Source organism: Zonotrichia leucophrys, chromosome Z, assembly GCF_028769735.1.
Source record: "Zonotrichia leucophrys gambelii isolate GWCS_2022_RI chromosome Z, RI_Zleu_2.0, whole genome shotgun sequence".
In the NCBI taxonomy this organism is placed as follows: Eukaryota; Metazoa; Chordata; class Aves; order Passeriformes; family Passerellidae; genus Zonotrichia; species Zonotrichia leucophrys.
In genome coordinates this window covers 60,464,285-60,486,130 of record NC_088200.1, presented here as the reverse complement: position 1 = coordinate 60,486,130, position 21,846 = coordinate 60,464,285, and the positions used below count along the sequence as shown (strand labels likewise).

Sequence of the window (21,846 nt, the reverse complement as noted above, 5' to 3'; positions counted from 1 at the left end):
GTCTTCTAATATACAGACTCTTTCTGGAGAGTGTGTGGAGGTTTCTTCCTTGAGTTAGACACACCTGAAGGTGTGTGAACAAGGCACACCTCAAAGCTGAGAGAAAAAGGTTTCCCCATAGTCATTGATATGGGTGAGTAATGACAATCTGTACTTAATTATTTTGCCAGTTTTTATAGAATTGCTTCAATACAGTTTCAAAAAAATATTTCACTATAATAGTTATAACTAACTATAGTCTGTAGTTAAAAACTCTGAATTCTTTTAGTCTAATCATTAACATGATCATAATCTATTTAAATTTAAATAATTTTTTTTATTTTATCCTTATAAATACATCTGAGTTGCCAGCCTTAATCATACAAAGTCATACAAAGGGTCAATCTCACATAAAGAATCCTTTAGACCTAAACCATTGAGCAAGTCTTACTAGGATTGGCTCCAGATGCACTTAGACTTCTCTCTGAGAAGGTGTTAAGAAGGGAAAGTGATCCTTTCTGAACCTCAGAATTAAATGGCAGGGTCTGTCTGACAAATCTTTTTTGATGCTCCCTTTCTGCTCACAACACTTGTAAAGAAGGTGCTTTTATATATATATATATATATATATATATATAAGAAGTGAATTAGACCCTTTTTCTTTTTCAGTTTTAAATTCTAATAGCTGTTATAAAACAAAGTAGCCAATTTTCAGCAACTTTGAAATAAAAATGAAGAAATATCTGAAACTTCCACAGTCCTCTAAGATGCAGTAAATAAACCACTATTGAATATTCTCTAAGGATATCTCTTGGATTACTACTTCACCAAAGAACAACCAAGAGGTCATTTCCCAAGGGAAAAAAAAAGTTTTCTATGCTTTTATAGTGGAGGGTTTTTTCCCCCAACTTTTACTAAAATAGGATCCTTATCAGTAAGTTTTCTACAAGGAGACAAAGACAGAAATGCAGCAGCCTCATTCTCCTGCTAGAGTATAAAATGTATGATTGTTTTTTTATAGTTTTAACTGAAAGCAAGGCAGGAAGGGGAGTAGGGGAAGAAGATTTTAGTTTAACTCAAGTCAAGTAAAACAGAACAGCCTTAGGCACAGCAATACTATCCTGTGTTACTAAAATCACTTTCCTAGGTGTATAAGAAAGGGACTAATTTTAAGACATTTCTGCTGTTACAATGCAGTCTATATGATATTTCTTCTATAATTCAGTCGTGCTTCATCCAGTCTCTTTTAAGATATTCACCAATTATATACATCTTAATATATATATTACTATCTCTTAAGATATATCACCAATTCAGTGAACTGTACTCTGAAATTAATACAGAATGAAGTTCAGATTCCAAGCGCTGGTGAAAAGTACTCATCAACAGGACTGCTTACTCAGGTCCTGGTGACGAGATGGTTTCCCCACTGCAACACTGGCAAACTCCACAAATGTCATTCTTTAAAATGATACAGCAAATTTGGAAATCAGACACAAGCATATTGTTATAGAAACCTGAAGGTGATAAAAGCCAGTAAGTATTCTTGTACTGATATGCCTATATAAAACACTTGGTTTCAGCATGGAGATATCAACAACAGTCTCATAATCTAAGGCAATTAATTCTTCAGCCTAGATTCTTCCAATTCAAAGGTAGCACCACTACTGCCTCCTCCTGCATTCTACTTTTATCTAAAAATACTAACCAAAATCATATGTAAACTGACACCCTCTTGAGCAGAGTATTACCACGCCAACACCAAACTCAAGCCCCCAGAATCTTCACATCAGAAATGACAGATTATAAAATAAATGAAATTTTATTGATTTCTTTGGAAATCCTCAATGAAATTCCAGAATTATTAATTTATAACTTCTGCAAAATTTATTTTCATCTAGCTCTCTCTAAGGCAAATGACGGTCACCAAAGGCAAAAGTACAGATTATTTTAAATTATTTAAAATTTCACAAGAGTAACCAGATTAAGTAAATGCAAAATGAAATTTACATCTTCATTTTTGGAAGTAATTTAAGAAAAATAATTTAATTTCTTTTTTGTTATTAAAAAGGCAATTTTTAAAAAGCAATTAATGCAATAACTTCAACATTTTCTGTTAAAGTATCTATAGTTTTGTCTTTGAAAAATATTTTCTGAAAGTTTCAACCTAATTACTGTTTTCTTTATGTGAATGCATTTTTGAAAGGATAGCCACTACATATCAAGCACATAAAATTTCCAAGCTGAAAATAGCCATTCATTTATAGCCTCACAGTCATTATGTCACACAGTACGAACACATGGGAGTGTAAATTTAATCTTCATCTAAAGCTAGACTAGTAAATCCTGTGTCTGGAAATAAACCCCATAATCACTTGCACAGGTTCAACTACCATCCTAATTCCAAAGGATGTAATTCTTTGCAAATGCCAAGCTCAAAAATTACTGTCTGACCTTTCAATCATTCAAAATTATACAACAGAGAATGCCTACTGGCTATCATTAGTGACAGTATTGGCACCTACTCTGAAAGAATCCCACAGTGAGTTTCATATTAAGAGAATCTCAGTCACTTTCTGGTTAAAAAATGCCTTGCAGTTCTTCCAGCCAGAACTGAAAACACTCCTGAGACAGCTTTACTAGAGATCAAAAGAAGTTCCATTTATATGCAGCCATTAGACACATGTACTCTTTTATACTGTTCTTCAAATAATTAAGGAACCACACAGATGTGGAGCCATGGTGTGCCAGAGAGCCCTAATAAAAAAACTAACAAAATACAGGAGTAAAATATACAAATGCATAACGACTTTTAAGACACTCCCCTCTGTAGCAGTCATACAAAACTTGTTACCACTTCATATTTAACTTCATTAAGTCAGTGATGTTACCCTAAACTTTGAAAATACACCACACACAAACAACAGCTCCTGCTTCTTTTTCTTGACACAGTTCTGTTGCTAATAGTTTTATGTCTGTGAGACCCTTTAATTTTGTAGTTGCTGTCTAGTAACAGTGTTGTTGCAGTGATGATGTCCTAAGTACATTTTTGACCTGTGAGTAGAGCAGTCTATTCACAGAAGTGCGTTGAATCAATAGCATCAGCCATACAATGTGCTAGCACTCCAGTGACAGAAGGGATTATGTTGTCTTCTACCTTTTTGTTCCTTATGCAGTTGGCTAAAGATTGCATTGACAACTGAGCAATTGAAGCTTAGAAAAGCTAGAATTGCCAGCTAGCAAGTTCAGGATTACACAATCACCTTCCTGCCAAGAAGTAAAAGATACACTTAACATGCTGATTTACAACTGGCGAAGATATCAACAAACAGAGAAACTGAAGAGCATTCTCCTTGTGGCTTTTTTTGTGATGCTTCCTATTTTTACTAGTTCTGGAACAGAGATTAGCAAACAGCATGTTTCTCCTCATGTCAAACACTTAACTGAAACATCATGTTCAAGGATTCCTCAAAATATATGTATTTCTCAAAAATATATATATTCAATTTTTTTACAATTTGCCAAAAATCTCAGATAAATAATACCACTAAATCAGTAACAATTCATTATGCCATATAGCAGAGAAGAAAATTATTATTTTAAGAAAAGGAAAATGTAACATCTTAAAAAGACCATAGAGCAGTGCCATCTAGTGATTGACGCTACAAATAAAAAATGTTTGCATTAATATGTGATGCAGAGGGAGTATTCTTGGTTCTTTGCTCAGGCAAAACATTTTTGAAACAAGCTCCAGGGGTAATAACAAGTTATATCAGAGGTCATGCACTTACCACTTCAAGAGAGCTCAGCATTTGCATTTCAAAGCAGAAATGCTACTGGTAGCAAATCCAAAGGAAGAAACTACCATCACCCATCACAATGCAGTGTTAAGAAAGGAGTTAATATTCCAGTGCTCTACAAATAGCACAGAATAAGTATTAGTGAGCAGTAGCTCTGTTGTTCCCTTTGAATGATGTACTGGTAATTATTAACTGGAATTAAATTGCAGGAGAAAGAGAGAACTACATAGTTCATACACAGGTCTAAATTATTTTCCTGACAGAAGCAGAAAATGCTCCTATTGTACTCTAAGTAAACCCTGACCAAAAATATTCTTAAATATTGGATTTCTTGTATAAAAATGTAAGAATCCTAGCATGGAAGATACTGAAAAAAAGCTGAAATATTGGGGTTTTTTCTTTCACTTTGTGGAATATTTCATTATTACCAGTTGTTCTTGAAAAAAAATGGCATGCTTCCTCCTAGGGTATCTACTAACTACAAGTCACTGAAATATTATTTTGGAATTCAGATCTCAAATTTGCATCAAAATGTATGTAAAACTATATACTAAACTTTGAAATGGATGTAAGTTTTTATTATAAGAGTAACAGGTCATTTCTGCATGTGTGTACATAGACTGGTAGAGCAGAAGTTTCAAAAGAACCTGAAGTTATGCTGCTTACTGTAAATTTCAGTAAGCTTTTCTAGTGTAAATCCTTCTGGTTAGTTTAAAGTGTCATTGCTTTAATTTAGATCAATAGAAAGGACCACATTACTATGTATATATTACAAGATTACTTTCTGCAGTTTTCTGTTTGCTTCATAAATGCTGAACAAACAGTAAATTATAAAGTTTTGTTAGCTGAATAGCCTATATAAAACATAAGGTACTGGTAACTTGTCATAGCCCTAAAGCCATTACCTAATTTCCAGAGTTATTCCCAATTTCAAATCAGAAATATGATCATATTGCCTTCAAACAAAATATTACAGCAGAACATGTTCTATTTTGACAGCTGCTGAAGAAAGCATATGTGTTATATAGCCCAAACTGACTTTGCATGTCTGACACCACATTTGAAGAAGTTTCAGGAACTTCTAGCTATGTCGGCTTTCAGTATCTCATTGCTCTCCTTTTTTACTTCTGTGCTGATCCAAGAAGATGTCCAGAGTGAAAGTACTTGAAGACAGCAATAATGATATCTCTTTCAATCAAACGTAAGGAGTTTAAGAATTGCACCAGTTTTCCGCATGTCCTCTTCTCTACTATCCTTGCACAGTGCTTTTTTCATATGCCCAGAAAGCATATAAAATACTACTAGTACCAACAAAAGCACCATATGGATGGAATTAAAACAGAAATTTAGGCTCTCAATACATTACAGACACTCTTTTAGTATTCTTCAATTTATCAATAATACTGAGCTAGAATGTGAATAAAATAAAACTTGATTACATGGTGACCTTGATTACATATTTAAATTCCAGCAGCCATGGATGTAACATACATTACTCATGCAGAACATCTACAATGATGAAGATTGATTCTTCTATATGAAGCACTTCCTTACTTCCAGTAACTCCATTTTCTAGCTAAACAACTGTCTCTAAACTGCAGACCAAGCAATAGCTTCATTCCTCTATAGAAGGCAACACTGAAAAAAAGCCATTATCTTTAGATGCACCAAATATTCAGTACTGTTACCATAATTGAATGAGAAGTTAGTTGTTTGAACCTCCTAGCTGTTAAATCTAACCATAATCTCTTCTCAGCAACTCTCACCTGATGTATATTCAAATTAAAGAGAAAACAAAAAAAAAAAAACCAAAACACATATAAAAAGATTTTAAGTAAGATCAAGCAACATTAAACATAAGTAAAAACTCAGATTCGGTTGTTGTACAATCTAATATCAAGATGGTGTATTGCTATAACACACTGCATGATTATACCAAGGTGTTGATGTAAGTATTTGAAGGCTACTGTCTACCCACACAGCAAAGTGAGCTGTTTTTAAGCAAGGCTATGAAGAGTATCATGTACTGGTCAAAAAGCCATGTAAATCAGGTTAGTGGTGCAGTAACCAATGGTGCAACAATTAAATTGATGCTTCCTACTCTCTGGTACCCTGACTTCTTAGCAATGTAAATAGCTTCAACCAACAGCTAAAGCCCCACAGGAAAAGATAAATCTCCCAAATCTAGGGAAGCAATTGAGCAACATGGCATAGTGCAAAAGACTTTCTTTATGATATTCAGAACACTCTCATTAATTTTTTTTACTTGTACTTTGTTCTTTTAGTGCTGTTTAAAAGATTTTGCCTGGCTATAATACCTTTATGGTTTTAGGAAAAAAATCCTGATATTCTTACTTCAATACTGTCTGGTTAATGGACTATTAATTTTTAAATAGATAGTAATTCAAATTTCTTTACCCATCACATGATTTTTTGTTTGTCTAATGGGGAAAAAATCATAGAAACTAGAATATTTATTATTATATAACTTTATCATATCTCTACTTTTTCCATTTCAAAGCTTTAGCATGTTAATCTTTAAGTACATGCAGGGTTTTAATTTCTTATACATCACAGTGATTTTTTTTTCTTTTTTTACCTTTGGCTGTTTTCAAAACTGCAAAAACTGTTCACTAAGGAAAAGTACAAAATAATTACTGAACAAATCTTAGCAAGATTTTTGTAGAGTTCTTAAAAATTTTTTATTTTCATGTGTAAGACTTTTTAACTTGTCTTTCCCCAGTAATTGTTTGACAGGAGTAATTTGATGACTTATTTTGCAGTCCCCAATGCATAACACTGCCCACTAGTTAATTACTTCTATGTCACAGTAGAAATTATATCTGTTTCTTACAAGAACTAGTTTTTTCAAAGCCCCAAATGACTCCTATTCTGGAAACTCTATCCCTAAAAGAATAGGAGAGACCTAATGGCTCAACACAACTTCCGTTTTCAGAATACAGTCTGAGAAAAACAGAGAAGCATTGGTTGCAAAGAATAAAAAACTAAATTATTTACAATCTCCTTCTTTTCTTAAGAACACCCATGCAACTTTGTTCCTTTAATCAAGCTTTTTAAAACAGTATATGAACAGCTTGAAGAAATGTTATCAGCAAGAAAAGTATTTTATAATAAGAATGCAACTGTACATTCACTTTAAGCCATGCTGGCAGTAGGAATGAAGCTGGACAAGACTGTTATTACAGCATATTTGTATATTTGTCCCCTTAAAGTGGGCAGCAATCATATCCTCCTGATATGTTCATCTAGATATTTTGAGATGTTGACTTCATCTATTTTTCTGAATTACTTCCTCAGGGTTTGACTACTATTCATAAATTCCTGACATAATTTTTCTTCCTAATAAGTGGGTATCCTCCAGATCAGACATAGCATTTAAAAATAAATTATAGATTTAGAAGTCACTCAGGCCCTCAACTATGCATTTCCTTTAGACATCTAGGAAGCAAGCTATTGCAAACTTATTATTTACTGCAGTTTAATTTCTACAATTTTTCCACTGCCTTTTACCTTGATACATCTTTGCACTACCTTTGCAATAACTCTAAGATAATTACTTCCTCCTCATTGTCTATGGAGACAACAGAAACAAGAATTTCTTGGGGTTTAAGATTATGTGAATCTACTTATCTACTTTATAACCTATTCTAGCAAACTGAATCCATTCCCAATTGGAATGAATTCTTGTTTGCACTAGGGTCTGTTTATGTTGTGAGCACAGAAGAATTTTATCTCAAATTTAACTGGTCCTCTTACTCTTTGAAGGCTTTCACTACAATAAATGAATATATCTGTTTCCACATGTTGCCTATAGCCCAAAGTGCTTCTTTTCCATTGCAATGTGTGCCAGTTTACACTGGGAATAGAACAGTGAAAAGCTGGCATGAGACAGCTATTTTCTCAATAGATTTGGTTACTTCCACTCTGTAGTTCAAAAAAGAAACAAAACCAAAAAAAATTCAAAAATATACTATAAAACCTATAGAGCCACTGGCTAATGTAGAATTCTGCATATTCTTCCAGACTACCTCCTCATGTACTGCCACAAATACAACCCATTTCCACAATGGTTCTTCCCCACATACATTATTAACATTACATTTTTCCTGACTTTCAAATCAAAAATCTATTCCGGATACTAATGGTCAAAGTAATACTTCCTATTTAATAGAATGGTAATTCTCACCTTTTCTTCTTTATAATTGTTCTGGTTTTCATAGTTACATACAGCACTGGAGGCATTCAGAGGAATATCTAAAGCAAGTCTTGTACTCATACAGGGCCATTGAAGATGAGTGGCTTTCTGAATCTCAACACTTTCTAACACCCATGAAAGGAATAGCAACACAGTCTCTTCTTTCAGGACAATTACTGCTATGCCTGGAAAATTGAACCACAGTGTTCAAACATAAGTGTAGTTGGTTACTTCTGAGAACATCAAGGCAAATTGATGCTGAGAGGCCACGGGCTTGTCTGGCTCTCTCTTTCCCAGTCACACTCCACTGTTCCAGCTTCAGTCTTTCCTAGTCCTTTCCACTTCAGAAACATGAGATTTTGTCACAAACAGCCACAAACTGTATCTCCTCTTTAATACGTCTGACAGGTGTAACTAGACCAACCAAGGGTCTGCAGAGTTGTAAAATCTCACAATCTTGAAATCTCTCCCTCCTTTTTATTCTCCAGGGCCTAAAGGGAAGCATAATTTCTTCTTCCCAAGGAGTTTGTTTCTGTTTTTTGTCTCTCTTGAGGTTATCTCAGTCTCTATAAACATGATAAAACACAGTTGAGTCTTTGTATGTGCCCTCCCCATACACATTACCTGCCTGCAGAACTCATGCATTCCAGATGTGGTGGAGTTTTGATGATTTTAACTGACTTTGGTACATGCTGGCCTGCAAAAGGTGTAGGGCAGACATGGGACAATATCATTGCTGAGGCTCATGTGTGCTGTGAATGAGAATCTACTTGATGACTTGTCACAGAGGAACACAAACCTTTCTACTTTAAAGGAAACAGAATCCTGAAGATGCCAAAGTGAGCTTTTCCTCAAGAAATTCTCTCATGAAACTCTTCACAACCAGCATCTACCATTATTTCATAAACACTTCACCAAAACACGATTAGAAAGGCATTTTATGAATTGCAGCAATTGAGAAATAAATACCATTTGAAGAAAACTTTGTGTTTTCTCAGAAACAAGATAAAGTGAAGGAAATAATAGGATGAAAGTTCTTCAGGTTGGAAAGTGAACAGAGGATGACAATCTAAGTAGCTGTCCTGCTCTAAGACCAGACTATTTGGTTTCTCTAGTGACATGATTCCCCATATTAAACTCAGTTACAGGAAAAACACCAGACTCCAGTGAAATCCCACTCTTCCCTTAGAGATGGAGATCTGCATTTGTACAGCTCAAAGATGGTCTTTGGCCTGCCTCAGTAAATGCCACCCCATGGCTCTTATAAATATTCAACACTGAAGACAGGTCGGCTTAAAGGGAGCTGAGGGACAGGGAGAAGTGGGGGGTATGGAGTGCTATTAAATTCCTATAAACTTAACTAGTGACCACTGGTTGCTCCTAGGCATTAAACATGCATATCAGAACAAAAGCAGTTTTCTAAATTATAACTTCTAATATTAAAAAAGTAAGGGTTAATTTTTCTTACCAATAGTTTTACAGGACATATTTGAGGTTTTCTACCATTTAAAAGAATCTGTGTCCACCTGAAGAATAATGGCTTTAAGAAGCCATGCAAATTTTATTAAAAAAAAAGTAGAAATAAAACATGTTTATTAAAAATTATAAAATATTAATCATAGTACTGTTGTATAAATACTAGCTAAACAAAAAGAAATAGGACTTTAGAATAATTATTTTTCCTCAATCTGACCAAAGGACAGGCATTTTGCAGTTAATCAAACAAAACCCACAATAAAGAAATATTTTTATAGAAACAAATATTTCTGCTGAAGATGGTTCTGTTTACTCCATTGAAATACATTATAGTTTTATTTCCAATGATGACAAAAGTTGAAAAATACTCCATTCCTTTTTCTTTCATTGCAACTTTAGTTTTGAGATTGACAGCTAATAAATTATGTCACTTTATTTGCCCAACTAAAACCCAATTTTCTCACTTTTCTTTGTTTTTAGGAAATGTAATAGGACCATCAGATGAAAATCAAAATATCCATTTCCCTCAGAAACATTTATTCTTTTGAATTTCTTTTTAAGAATCACCTGCTTTGACTATGCCATTTAAAATACACAAACTCAGGTAGAATTTTGGCATTTACTTGCAACACTTGCCTGCTATGAAGAGAATGAGAAAACTATTAGCAGAAGTGCAAATCAATAGTAAGAAGCAGTTTAAAATATTTCCACTTTCTATAAAATATTAATTGTAATGCACCCTTATTTCTATTTGCATGTAATTAGGAATAGTTCTGAAAGATGGGTTGAATGGTCCACTAATTCCACCACGCAGAAGAGGTGTTCACTAAATATTCACGCTGACCTAACAGGACTTTTACAACAATAATCAATCTGAAAACATTAACAGTATATCAATATAGAACAAGACTGCCTACAGTCTGTTGATACAAGTATCTACTTCCAGTTTCAAAAGCAATAAGAGATTAGGCAATAAGAGATCTAGAACAGTAATCAAATAGCAGCTCAGATCAGTATGTTTATAAATAATCTCGTGAACTACTGCTTCATAGAATCGTTTCTCATAGAAAAAAAAAATCACAAGATTTGCATTTTTACAACAGAAAATGGGCCACCAAAATGTCATTATACAACACAGATGACAGTTTATCTTCCTTCCTCCACAGATTTTCATCATTAAGAAATGAAATTGTCCCCCAGGAATCAAAAGGTTTATAATATGGGAAGCAGCTCAAATATGAATTCTACTCAGCATATCTCATGGGAATAATATTGATATCTCAGCACAGAAAACATTGATTGGTATATTGAAGACCAGTGTCTGTATATTTCAAATATTTCAATGCCATACTTTACAGAGTCATCTCATCTATTTTAATGTTTTTCTAAGTAACAGAAAGGCCACACTCTCCAGAAAAGAAGAAAAGTCTTGATTTTATGCTTTCAAATTAGGTGAAAAAAATGAGTATCTGGCTAAAACCACATGAGATTAAAACATTTTGGAAAATCAACAGTTAAAGTAGTCACTGTACTAACTAGAAATGAGCAATAATTTATAAAGATTCATAATTAGACACACCTTAGCCAAATCAGTCTTATGACAGAGGCATGTCAATCAGTGACTACTTAGAAATATAATTTTCTTAGATTTCCTTAATAGCTGCACAAAAAATGAAGAGAAAGCACAGAGAATTAGAATGCACTCAGCATAATGTGTCATAGTACTAGTAGCCAAATAAGCTCCTTTGCAATAGGAGAATGCAGCAATATACATACCTAATATCATATAGATTTACTGAAATTGATCATTTGTCCATCATCTGGATTTTTAATTACCAGCAACAGCTATAAAGAAATCCACCTTCTCACAAAGGACAAGCCAATAAACCAACAGACAGCTATATACAGAGCCTTTAGAACTCCTTAATCCTTTTGCTCCCACTCTTTTCACTAGGGTTTAGACAGCCAAAAGGTGTACAAACAAAAAACCAAAACCTCTAAAAACAAGCAAGAGTCATATCAGCATGACTTAGAAAAATCACCACAGGAATCTTCCTAGAATCCTTATCGATACCCTCCCTCTCCAATAACCACACCCACCCTGTGTTTATGTTATTTGAATGGCTTTAATACAAGATATGAAAAAGGCACTAACATAGACTTACATTGTTAAACTCGGCACAGGGCCACTGATATTCCAATCTTCAGACCTCCTTAACTGTCTGTGTTGGAGAAAAACGATACGGCTTCAGAACTACAAAGGGCAAGTTACTTTGGTCTTTTTTCTTAACTGCAGGATACCCAAATCCTGGTATTAGTTCACAGTAGCATGCCAACAGAGTATTAATCACAGTAGTTGTGGACAGCTCCTTAAGCTAACAAGCTTCTCTAATACTTTGTATTTTTTCACCTCTTGCTGCTACTTTGCAGGGTAACATTTCCTCCTAGAGCCCTTTCACAGAATGTCTGGATTCTAGAACAGTAACAAAAGATCTGATACCTGTTATAGTACCAAACCACACTGTTTCTATGTAGCTGATCACACCTTGTGTTGTTCAATGTATGTAGGTGTTATTCATACTCTCTGAAGAGGGAATTCAGAGCAGTAAAAGCAGTTTTCAGGGATGTTCTGTTTACTTAAAATGAATAGTATCACTGTTCTGATTCACATATATTAGCTACTGTCAAAAACACTCCTTTTCAAGAAAAATAAGGAGGTGGTACAGTAGCTGAGGAGTCAATCATTTTAAGCGCTGATCTGAAGAAAAAATCCCAGATCCCAAATCCCATTTTGACTGGGATATTTACATGTGTGTGTGTGTGTATATATATATATATATATATATAGTAGGAGTAAGAACATATTGATATTAGTGCACTCTTCTGTGTGGCACATTATACAGTAAGGTAGATCACATAGCAGCTCTGACTCTACAATGAAACACTTCCTGGAAAGGGTGTAGCCTCTAATGGAACTACTGGTGCCTTGATTGCATACAGAAGGAACAGGCACCATCTCTTTTAATTTTAGGTTTTTCACTGGAAGGTAGAAGCTCAGGAAAGCATATCCTTTTATCCTTTTATTGTACCTCCTAGTGCTTCTTTCTTTCTTTATTTTTTTTTTCCTTGTGGAGGCAGCTGCTGTAGTTCTGAATGGTAAACTAAATGCTTGATCATTATTTTAGGGCATATACATTGGTTTCAGGTAAAATCTTACACATACTTTACACTGTAGATCTGTTGATTCCAGATGTGTCACTATAAAAAGTGGGGTAAGGCTTCAGAATTATTGTGTTCATGGCTTTACAGGTTATGGCTTACCTCCATGAACACTATGCAAACTAATTTTCACTTCCATTCCCCTAGTGCTGTAGTTTTGACTGAAGTAAAGACTGCACGGCTCATTTTCATGACAAAGGCACAGAAAAGCTGTGTGCTTCTTTCTGCCCCCATCACCACCACCCAGCACTTGGCAAGCAATGCAAGTTCAGATCTGATTTATTTTTTAAGTGTTCTATGTTCAGACGTTTTGCTTTTTATGTGAGAGGTTTGTTGTTTTGTTTTTTTTTTTTTTATGGGAAAATCTTTTGAAATAACAGTATTTTAAAACAGCAGCATGTAATAAAAACACACTGCAGTTCTTTGCTTGGCAAGGAAAGCTAGATGGGAAAATGCTTAAGAACATTCAAAGCACTGCTGTTTACTCCAGCAACTATAGAACAGGACTTGCAAAATATTATATTTTAGACTCAAGAGACTGGACAATGATGAATCAGTGGATGATTTTCTTGCCGTTATTTTTCTTCCAGGTATGTTCAGAAGCACCTGCATGTACTTCGAGCTGTTCCCTAAAAGGGGGGGCTATTCTGGATTTGCTGTGCAGAAGGTAAAACAGTGCCTTCACCGTGCAGCAGCACCACCACCCCCCTAGACCCACTTTACTGATGCACGTACTCCAGCGAGCACATCCACCACAGCAGCGGACACAGGTGTAGAAGCATCTCTTCACTGGTGACAAAGGACTATTGTGTTTGTGTCACGTCTCTCGGAGCCCCCGGAGAACTCCTACTCCCATGACACTGTTCCCCGCCCGGCGGAGAAAGCTCTTCCCCAGGGAAGGTGTGATGCTGGGCACGGCGTCCCGCCCCCCCAACCCGCCACTGGGGCAGCCCGACACCCCCCTTCACCACGGCGGGCAGCGCCGTCCGCCGCTGGTCCAAGAGCCCTCGGGGGCCGGGGGACGAGGCGGCCGGGGCGGGCGGCGGTGGAGAGCTCTGCTGCACCGCGTCCCGCCGACTCTCGCCGCCCGCAGCCCCCGCATCGGGAGCCGCAGACCCCCGCGACGCGAGGATCCTCTTCGCTTCCAGAGGCCCCACCGCGAAACTTATTCTGCCCTCACAGGCGGACTCCTCGCTTCCGCCACCCCCGACGGCACCGGGAGGGTTCCCGTCGCTTACCTGGCGGCTGCCGGGGCGCTCCCTCACGGCGAGCGGCAGTGGGGCGCGCCGCAGCCGAGGCTGCCTCTGCCGCCACCTTCACAGCCCCCTCCCGAGGTGAGCGATGCGCGGGGTGGCGGCGGGGAGCGGACGGGGAGCCGTGACATTTAACCGGGGTGCCTCTCCTCCCTGGCGGGCTGGGCGGACGATCACCGCCCTCGTCTCCACGGGCAGGTTGAGGCGCAGGACGAAGCCCAGTCCATTCCCGGAGACCCAGACGCAGCGCGCTGCCCGAGCCGCCGGCGGCTCCACTCCTCTCCTGTCCTCTCCTCCCGCTTGGCAATCGCCGCTGCGACTTCCCTGCAGCGGGGGACGAGAGACGCAGCAGCCGCAGCAGGCAGCGGGGGAGAGGGCTGGGCTGGCCACCTGCCCCTCGGCGGGGCCAGGCGCCAAGGGGACAGCAGCGGGGCGCAGTGGCGAACGGGCGAGGCGCCGGCGGCAGAGCGGGGAGGCAGCGCCAGCTCGAGGTGAGGGCGGGCGGGCGGTGGGGAGGGGAGGAGGGGGCGCGTCTCTGTCAGAGGCGGAGCGGCTCCTTCCGCGCGGCGGCTCACACGCCGGCGAGTCCCGCCGAGGCAGCGGCGGCACCTCGGGGAGGCAGAGCGGCTCGCCGAGTGGCGAGCGACCGAGCCAGCCCTATGCCGGTGACTGCTGGGCCGCGGAGAGGCGCCCCCGGCCGCGGGCAGCCGGTCGCCGGCCTTTATTAACCCTCCCCGCCGTGAGGAGGGAGCGTGTGCGGCGCCCCCACAGCCCCTCAAGAAGCGGTGCCCCCGCCTCCCCGACGCGGGCGGCGGCGCGGTTGATCCCCCATCTTCCACCCTTGCTCCCTCCCCGCCGTGTTCCGGGGAGAGCAGGGCGGCTCCGCGGCACGGAGGTCGGGGCAACCCCGGCTCGGCGGGGTGCCGCCGTTCGGGAGGTGTGCCTCCCCCGGGAGCCGAGGGGGCGGGGGTCGCGGAGGAGGGGAGTCCCGCGCGGCTGGGCGGCCATTTCAGGGACGGCGCGGTGAGGGGGCACGGGTTTGCGGCCGGCGGGACCCCGCCGCTCGCACCAGGACCGTCCCGATGCACGCCCGACGGCGCCGCTCGGGGCCGCTCCGGGCACGCTTCGGAAGAGGCGGCTGGAGACAGGAGGGCACTGTGCGGAGGGCGAGAGGGCGCCAGCGCCTCAGGGAGGCCCCGCGGGCGAGGGCTGCCGGGGGTCTGGCGGCGGGCACGGGCTCGACAGAACGGGGGTGCAGCTGCAGAGCGATGATCGTCGCCGTCGGCCTTGTGTTCTGCAGGCGGCCGCGTCCGAGGCTTCCCCGGGACCGTACTGCGGAGAGGACGCTGGCCGCGTCGGTGGTGTGAGGGCGTCTCCAGCCTCCTCGTCGCTTGCTTGGCTTGCGTTTGCTGATGGAAGAGCTGTTGCTGGCCCCGTTCCTCCCTGCACTTGCGAAGTTAGTGCTGCGTGGGGTTTGGAGCTCCGTACCTCACTCTGCGTTCTTTGTACTCTTTGAAATAGTCGGATTTAACACATTTTTTAATGGCGGACACGGAGTGTCAGGTTTACATTGAGCAATTCAGGAGCAGCAATAAGCAGCAATACGAGGTCCCTAACATGATTCTAAGATGATCTGTTGGGGTTTTGTTTTTTGGGTTTTTTTTGGTTTTTTGGGGTTTTTTTGGTTTTTTTCTTTTTTTTTTTTTTTTTGTTGTTTTTGTTTTGTTTGTTTTTGGTTTTTGGGTTTTTTGTTTTTTTTTTTTTTTACTGGCAGCAAGTCCTATCCCTGTCATATCCCTGTCTGTAGAAAGCTTCTGGAGGCTGCAATCGTCAGAAACCTGCATATTCTAAAACGGATGAAAACTTGATGTAGTTGAGGAATTTCACTTACCGGTAGGAGCAGTGACATGAAAGTTTCAAAGAATCAAATAGTAACTGTGAATTGTAAAATATTTTGCATTCTCCCTTCATTTTCATAAGCGTATGAGTGTGTGTACATACACAGTTTACACAGATTTTTGCTAACATAAGAGGGTGTGAGGTAAATGTAAACATATGGTGGAAGACTTAGAATAAAGGAAACTTACATAAGTGAAATATAGCATTTATTCTTTTACCACCAATGTCCAAGGTTAAGTGTTTGGGGTTTTTGTTTGGATTTTTTTTCAAGCAGTATCCCCAAGCAGAAGCCCTGGTAGCTAGCCATACTTCACAGATAAGAAAATTGTTGTCTTTACAGCAGAAGCTTTTCCATTTAGCTTCTTTAGTCAGCTTTAGGGTTAATTTCTTACCAAGTGTTTAGGGTTAAAGTCTTACCAAGACTTTCTGTTTCCTCTTGGCCCCTTCTGTGTTATAAGCCACCCAAATAGGGAGATGAACCAAAGGCCAGCTAGTTACCTTTAACGATTGATAAATATAAAGTTAAAGAGCAGTATCTTGGTGTTCATCCAACATCTGATCATGCTATAATATGTATAGTGCACTCATCAGTAAAATGCAGTACTATTAATCCAGAATCATGCTAAACATCCACACAGGAAAACTTTGGTTTATACTATATTACAGGGAGAAAGAATAAGAAGGAATGATCCATAATGAAATGACTGAGAGTTCCTGCAAAGTTGGGAGAACACAGTAAAATGATACCTGGTTTTATTTTTCATAAAATAAACAGCCTGTTATCTGGATTCAAAAGCAATTAAGTGACTGACATCTTTGAATTAACCCATTTTTATAAAGCACTGACAACATATTGCAATGTTCCTTGAACTGGTCTCAAATTGAGTACCCAAATATGTCATTTAGTACTGAGTCCCAGCTGTTGCACAGTAGTTGCAAAACATTTCTATGATTTCTGTGGAGTGTTAGTAGCACAATTATTTCTGAGGAAATTGCACAAATACCCTGTAGAAATTTTATATTGCATATAGATGTTTTTAACATTTGCCAGTTCAGTGTAATTTTTCTGAAAGTGTATAGATAGCAAGATAAAGTAGTTCATCTACTCTAAGTGTACTGTCAACAATAAATTAGTCTCTTCTGAATACTGCCACCTTTAGGGTGTTACTCTAAGTGGAAGACAAAGCAGTGCATAAAGACTGAATTACTACAAACTAAAAATAGGAACAGGAAAATGCTCAGGTTATCACTGGGGCCCTTGGAGTTTTTCTTGAAGAAAGGAGATGCTACAGGTGAGATCTGGAAAAAATTGAAGACTGAAACTTAAGCAGAAGGGATCACCAAAGGGAACTTCATTAAACAATGGAGCAATAGAAAGCTTTAACAGCACTCCTGTGTCTCTTCAGTCAAATCTCAGTTGTGATGACCCGTTCAAAGTATTGTGCATATTTTGTGAATCACAAAATGTACATTTGCAGTAAGATGCCCAACCTTAGCAGCTTGAGAAGCCTACCATTTCCTTTCACTAGTATGTATTTGGCTTTCAGAAGAGATAAAACAACACTGCAGAACAAGAAATCAAATATTTCCGTACTGCTGGCCATTCAGTCAGGGCTCCATATAAAAATCGAAGCAGATGAGACTTGTTTTTTCCTCTCAGGAGGTATGTGCATAACGCAATCTAAAAGCATTTTCAAAAGTGCCCATTAGCTCTTAATTGGAAAGGGACTTTGAAAGGGTGTTGTACTTGTATTTTGCCATAAGGCCTGAAAAAGGAAGGAAAAAGAAGATCACAACCATACTTTCTTTGTCATTACCTCTGAAAAAGGAGTTCCTATAGAAACAAGAATGATTATGCATTTACCTTCAACTGTATTGTAAGTAAAGACTGTGCCTCTTCAAATGAAATTAAAAAATCTTTGAATCACTGAAAATTTAACATAACATATTAAATGTATCAAAATGTTTCAGCCATTTTTAGTTGTCTTGTAAAGATTTCCTTCAGTAACTGTACTGGCCCTCAGAGGTTTCTGTAGCAAGAATTCAAACAGTGCTCTTCCTATTGGATTTGGTATCTACAATAAGTTTCTTTCAGATTTTTTGCAATGCTTAGCCTTATGAATATCTGAAGAACTGGGCTCGCAATGGTGTTTGCATGGTGGTTTTGTCTCAGCATTTTAGCACATTGTATGGCATCTGGCTTGGATGAAATCATAGGTTAAATCATGGTTTGGACCTTATCATTATAGGTATCTCTATCTACAAGGAGAGAAAAACACATTAAAGAAAATTAAAAATAAGAAAAAATTATTTAGCATCTACATGTGCATATCAGTATATGGCTAAAAGTTTTCAAAAAGTGCTTTCAATGATGAATTAACTCAAAACTTCAAATTTTAAGCATTTTCAAAATATGCGTATTTTAAAAATGTTGCTCACATATGAAGTTACAATTTCTTGAGAAAATATTATATTTTGAAAAATTCATATTCCTTTTGTAATATTCCTAACCATGAAAGAGATATCAAAAAATAAACTGCTAGTCAAGGGGTTTTGGTGGTTTTTTTTTCCCATTGCCTACCTCTTACACTACCACTAGTTTAATTCAAGATCTAGTATCTTCTTAGTTCATGTGCTTTTACATCTCCTCCATTTGACTGTTTGAGAAGCAGTTTGAGTGGAATTAACAAATATTCTGCTGAATTAAATATAGTCAGTGGATTATATGGAGAACCTGCTTTGTTCCTTTAAAGCCTGTACTTGCAGTGTCTCTGCATGAAGGGTGAAAGCTGGAAATGGCGGCTAAACCTCCAGAACCGAGGGGTGGGCACCACGTGTTGTGTAGGTCTTCTAACCGTGGACAAGGTGTGCTGTCTAGCAGGTGGTGGAGCTGGGGCTGTTGCCATCCGCACCGAAAGCGACATTCATATTTTGCTGAATGAGAAAAGGACCTGTGCTGGAAGTACAACTGCTGCATGAATGGGGCCCACATTTTTGCACCAAAATTGATGTAATTTAGAATTTAGTGGCATGAGATATGCTATGGGAGAATCATCACTACCACATATCTCTGAGCTCAAATCGTAATGTTTACCAAAATAGTACTATTCTGCAGTTCTGCATAGCTTTTGTACATGCTGCAGTAGCTCCTCAGTGGGAATCCCGGAGTTCTTCCTAGCCATACAAGTTTTCACTGCAGTATACCACCCTCTTGCCCCAAGCACCACTCACTGGGGAAGGAGGTTTCATAAAATATGTGTCTATATATCACTACTTACTGTAAATAAGTTCAGACCCAAAGAATAATCTGTTCTGCTTTTTTCATCACAGAGGTGAATATTTCAAGATCTTTTACTACTAATCACATTTTAGAGATCATCAGATAATTCTGGATAAGAAACAATCCCTCTTAAATACCAGTAGAAAGATAGAAGGAAAACTCCAATGCACAATTACTACACATTTGGCTTCCAAAAGATGGAAGATAGGTAGTTTTTCCCTCTCTTAAAAGTTGGTAAGGCCAGAATTAGATGCATCTCTGACTGAGCAGGAATGATACATTCTCTTTTGTGCTTAATTACCCACCTTTCCTTTCTTTGTTCAGAAGGAAGGCTGTAGTAAACATAAACTCTCACAAAAGTAGCATTCCTATTCACCTGCTTTAGATTATAGAAGATGGACATAGAGGGGCATTATGTACTTCCATTTTATTTGAGGATTGCATGAATGTTGGAGGTGGAAAGACTTTGAGAAAAGCACTGAACATTCCTAAATCAAAATCATAGGAAATCTAGTTTAAAGAAAACTAGCTTATAATTTTCTTAAATTGTTTTTTTTGGATCTTATTCACTGTTACTTTGCTCCAATTTCTATAAGTATGATGTCAATAGCATTAAGAGGATGTAATTTACCAGTGTAAAATAGGAGTATCTTCAGGTGAAGCCAACCTGAATTTTCAAAATTAACATTTTCTCTCAGCAATTTCTCTTAGCTGCAGAACATTTGTACTCTTCTAAAGAACAGAATGTAGCTATTGTTGTTGTTCAAAAGCTGCTCTAAACCATACAATGTTATTTAGGACTAATTTCTAGTACTTGTCATACATGTATAGCAGGAAGAGCAATAGTTTTGTTGACAGATAAGGAAAAAAAAATGAACATTGTCATTTCTTGAAGATAGGGCAATTTAAGTGGTCAGCCTAAAGCTGATTGTATATATTATTACTTCCAGCATTTATTTTAAATCTTATGATAACTTTTTTTTTAAATATTGACATAGTTGTCAGTTATCCTATCAATGCTTTTAATTAAAATGCATGTATACAACTTGAACATGAGGTACATGCAAGAAAACATGTTCGAACAAAAGCTAATAGGATGTACCTGCATGAAAGTCCTAAGTATGATGGTATTTGATAGATAACTGGGTCTGTTTGTAGTATTGTAGAAACAAGGGCTCATGGCAAAAATTTATAGTTGCTGTAATGAGTAAACAAAACTTATTTTCAGTGTGCTGTGATTTAAGCCAAGCCAGTAATTAAGTACCACACAGCCACTTACTGACTCCCCTAGAGTCAGCCTGGGTAGAGAATTGTTAGAGTAGAATTGAGAAAAATTGTGGGTTAAGACAAGGACTGTTTGATAAGTAAAGCAAAAGCCATGCACACAAGCAAGGCAAAACAAGGCATTCATTCACTGTTTCCCATTGTTAGGTAGGTGTTCACCCACCTCCAGGAAAGCCAAACTCCATCACATGCACTGCTGACTTGGGCAGACAAATATCTTCATTATGACCATCCACCACTCCCTCCTTCTTCCCCCATCTTCATATGCTGAACATGATGCCATATGATGTGGGATACCACTTGGGTCAGCTGTCCCAGCGGTGTCCCCTCCCAGCTCCCTGAACACCCGCAGCCTTCTTGATGATGGGGTGGGTGAGGAGCTGCAAAGGCCTTGACTCTCTATTGCTAAGCCCTGCTCAGCAATAACAAAAACTCCCTGTTTTATCAACACTGTTCACAAATATAAACATTATCTCATAGCAGCTACTGTAAAAAAATTAACTCCATCCCAGCCAAACCATCACATAGTTATCCCTCAAATAATTTATATTTAACTAAGCAGCCATTTTTTGGCAGTGTTCACTGAGTAGTATTGAGGATATTAATTTTTACAAAATTGTCATGCATTCAAAACAGTTCCTGTAACACAGAGCCATTTTTACCATCATCAAGATTCTTCACACGGAGATAGAAATATTCCAAAACCATCCGTGCATTACATAATAATCCCATGCTAGCAACTGCAAGACTTCAGTCACTTGGTAAACAAAAGCACAATCTGGTTTCAGTCCTCCTCACATTTTGGATGGGTATGAACAATAGCATCGCTTTTTCTAAGCAGCAGGACTCTTGTTCTAACGTATTAAATAGTCCTGGGGGTTGTTCTGTGGATTAGATGGCAAATTAATGTCCTGTCCGCACTCCTGCTATCAAAATCTCACTATCTCCAAGCAAGGCTGGCCGCCAAACTCTGGTGTGGTCCCAGAAATCATCTAGGATGTTGTTGGTTTAGCCGGGCTATTTTTCAGTCTCCTCTCTCTGGAGGTTAAGCTCACCAAGTTCCAGTGCCTGTATCCTTAGACTGCTTATTTTAGTTCTTCATATGCAGCTTCTGTTTACCTTACAAGTTGAATGGTTTAAATTCCTAAAACCTTTGGTTAAATTTGTTCTGTGACTCTGTCACTTGACTGTGGTACCAGATGGTGATAAAGAAAAAATAGACTTTGTTGCAGTTCCATAATCGAAAGCCAGATGGTGATACTAAGGCTGATAGAGGGAAAACAATAATACATCACTGCCCTACTCTGCCTCAGATTTCCAGCTATTGCTATTTAACAGAAAATGCATCTGTTCTGACATTACTCATATTTTGTCAGGCGTTTCTGGAACAAAAATTTCTGAAATTGCTACAGATGCAAACACTAGCAAAACTTATATTTC

At 38.7% G+C, this 21,846-nt stretch overlaps 1 protein-coding gene across 6 annotated transcripts in view; it reads right to left on the bottom strand.

Annotated features, from left to right (window-relative positions):
* Nucleotides 1-14,439, bottom strand: part of LINGO2 (leucine rich repeat and Ig domain containing 2) — a 483,020-nt gene extending 468,581 nt beyond the window's left edge. For 3 of the 6 annotated variants that reach the window (XM_064735329.1, XM_064735331.1, XM_064735334.1), the window contains exons 1-2: nt 13,929-14,439; nt 11,637-11,693 (exon numbers count right to left, since the gene is read on the bottom strand). The gene's annotated coding sequence lies outside the window, so the exon portion shown is untranslated. Of the gene's footprint in view, nt 1-11,636; nt 11,694-13,928 lie in introns of those variants that run through there. The other 3 variants (XM_064735332.1, XM_064735330.1, XM_064735333.1) reach the window with 2 other exon arrangements.
* Between the last annotated feature and the right edge of the window lie 7,407 nt (nt 14,440-21,846).